Source organism: Nicotiana tomentosiformis, chromosome 7 (genome assembly GCF_000390325.3).
Source record: "Nicotiana tomentosiformis chromosome 7, ASM39032v3, whole genome shotgun sequence".
Lineage (NCBI taxonomy): Eukaryota > Viridiplantae > Streptophyta > Magnoliopsida > Solanales > Solanaceae > Nicotiana > Nicotiana tomentosiformis.
In genome coordinates, this window is record NC_090818.1 from 113920452 (window position 1) to 113923890 (window position 3439).

The following is a 3439-nucleotide window of genomic DNA, read 5'->3' on the forward strand; positions in this document are numbered from 1 at the left end:
GATTTGAAGTTTTATGCTGAAAACCTAATAATTATGAAAATAATAATTAAAAAAAAAGAGTGAAGAGAAAAAGAAGAAGCGTGAACCGGCCAAAAATTCAAAAACTTTAACATTTACCACGAAATTTTGGAGCAAAAACGTTGAAAGTGAGAGAGAGAATCGTACTTTAACAATCAGCACAATCTTGATGTGTGTGTGTGAGAGAGAGAGATCGTGGAGAGAAAAATAAGAAGTATTTTGCTGAGATTTTGAGAGAGAATAACTCAAAGAATGAGAGAGAGAAACATAAATAGCGTATTTAACGCCTTAACGGTAGTGTATACCATAAATACTTATTTTGCTATAAAAAATAAAAGGTAGCTATAGAAAATATTTTTTTAAAAGGGTTTCGATTTATAATAAATAGGGTCTATACCTTTGCTATAGGAGGTAAAATTTCCTTTAAAAATACAACCTTACAACTAAGGATGTACATAGGTCGGGTTGGTTCGGATTTTTCAATTATCAAACCAAACCAATGTTGTCAGATTTATAAATCTATAATCCAAACCAAACCAACAAAATCGGGTTATTCAATCTCGTTTTTTCTTGGGTTTTTCGATTTTTTTGAGTTTTCGGGTTTTTTCCGGTAAAATTTTCATAGCTCAAAATATGTAACTTGTGCTCCAAATATTTCTTTAGTCCTAGTAAGATACAAATATATAATATATTTTCCAAGAAAATAACACAATATTATGAGATAAGTCATAGCATTATACTAAAATATTCAATAACAAAGATAATAAAATTGCATAAAGCAAATATTGTCAATTAATATGCCATAATAAAAATTAATATAATCTAAAAATACTATATAGGTTATGCTAAAATAAGTATAGCTATTAAGTCTATTAATTACATATCTAAGCACTAGAGAAAAAATAAACTAAGTTATACATTTTCACTATAAATTAATATAAAACTAAAAAGTAGATATCCAATACTATTGTCATTCCTGGTATTGAATAAATTTCTTTTGCTAGCATTAATATTGATTTGAACTTTGTTTGAGTTACTATATTTATGGGTTATAAAATTTATTTACCATTCAAGAATGTTAAGACCAATCTTGAAATAATACGTTAAAAGATAAAACATTGAAAAAGTTTAAGAATTATTTATAAATTATATTACAATAAATATTTATGTGTATTAAATATTTTTAAAAACTGTATAAATTTACTATCAGGTTGGTTTGGTTTCGGTTTGACTTTTTATAGTTAAAACCAAACCAAACCAATTATGGTCGATTTGTTTTTCCAATACCAAACCAAAGTAAACCAAATCACAGTCAGATTTTTTTTTCTCAATTTGATACGATTTATCGGTTTTTTTACACACCTACTTACAACTAAACATAAAGGAGGGACTAAACTGCAATTATTGGGCTAACAACCAAATTATTACAGATGTGTAAACTCTTCATTTACTGGAGCTAAAGCCTAAAAGAAGGGTGTTCATGGTTCGATTTGGGTCGGTTTTTCCCTAAAAAAAATCAAACCAAGTAAGTCGTTTTTTTAAATATTGGAACCAAACCAAACCAATTGAGTTGGTTTTTTATCGATTCGATTTTTGACGGTTTTTGTCGGTTTTTCAGTTTTTTTCGGTTATTTATCAGGTTTTTTCTTAAATATGAGACATACACTATCAAACGCATATTCCGGCGACTACATTTTCAACGTAACACTATTAAATCAATTGCTCTTTGAGAAATCTATCATTTTCAAGATATATTGATGATAATTGAATCAAATGGTGATAAATAATTTAAGTACTCAATTAAAAATCGATTATTTTTAATATGAAATAAATTCTTGTACTTAGTAAAGAAAACTACCAATCAAACTAGAATATAAAAGCAAAGAATTAGATTATTATAATAGCAAAGAACTGGACTAAAAATACAAATGACTAATATGTACCATAAAATTTTAGAAACTTTATATAAAAATATACATATATATATATGTGTAATAATAAATTTAAATAGCTACTTTTATAGTCGGTTTGGTTCGATTTTTTCGTTTATTTTTTTATTAAAACCAAAACCAAACCAAATTTGATCGGTTTTTAAAATTCAAAACCAAACCTAAAAAGTATCGATTTTTTTTGGTCGATTTGATTCGATTTTTCGGGTTTTAATAAACACCCCTGCCTAAAAGTACAAACATATCAAATTCATTAAAAGGAATTATCTTCAACATAAGGCCTTTTTTGGGATTACAGTTTCAATTCTGTCCCCAGTAGATAGCGGACTCATTTTTTACCTTCAAAAATAGTTGGACGACGTTTTCTTTTTGCAGACAATTTAGCGCATGGATTAACGGGGAAACTTTTTTAAATAGTGCCTCGATAAGGTCATTTAAATGCCCCTTGTTAGATGGGACTAAGAGCCCGTTTGGCCATGAAAATATTTTCACTTTCTTTTTTGATTTTTTTAAAAAAAATCAGTATTTGATCATAAAATTTTTAATTTTCACTTTAAGATGAATTTTGGAATTTTTCAAAAATTTAAAATACTTCAAAAAGATATTTTTCAAAATTTTCACTCAGATCACTCACAAAAATTCAAAAACAATCCAAAATTATATTCATGTCCAAACACAATTCTAATTTTCAAATACCATTTTCATTTGAATTATTTTTTCTTTTTTTTCGGAATTTTAAAATTCTTATGTCCAAACGCCCATTAAATTATAACAATCGAAAGTTCGATTAACTAAGCTCCCGTTTGAATATAAAATTTTTTTATTTTTTTTCAAGAATAAAAAGAAAAATATTATTTGTTTATTGAATTTGATTAGTTTTTTAAAAAAATTTAAAGAAAAATTTTCAAATTCCAAAAATTAGTTTGAGCCAGTATTTAGGTGAAATTTTTTTCTCCCATTAAAAAAGCTTCTAACTTTTATTAAAGTAAAATGCATGTTGATACAAAATTTTAACTTTCAAATACTATTTTTCAATATAATTTTAATTTTTTTTTAAACTTTCAACCAAATCGATATCCAAATGCGCTAAAAACTCAGAATTCGAGTATTGCCCTCTCATTTGTCAATAATAGCACTCTGGTAAAAGCTCTAATGAGAAGTACATTTACGGTTTTTATAACAGTGTAATATACTGTATATTATGCCCTACTTGGCTGCTGTCAAATCAATGATTGGTCTATAGATGTTTATTAAAACTGGTAAAAAGTATTTCAATATTTTCTTGTGTTCTAGTTTAGTCCAATTTGCTTTTAAGCTAAGATTTTTTCTTATTTTTTATTTTTTGGATGGTGGGTTGGGGCAAGTGAAGAAGTTATGTGGTTCTAACTTCTACCACTCAACTTTCTGGTTTCACCAACAATATTTAAACAATTCTAATTACCCTTAAACAAATTTCTTTATTCATGTAAGTT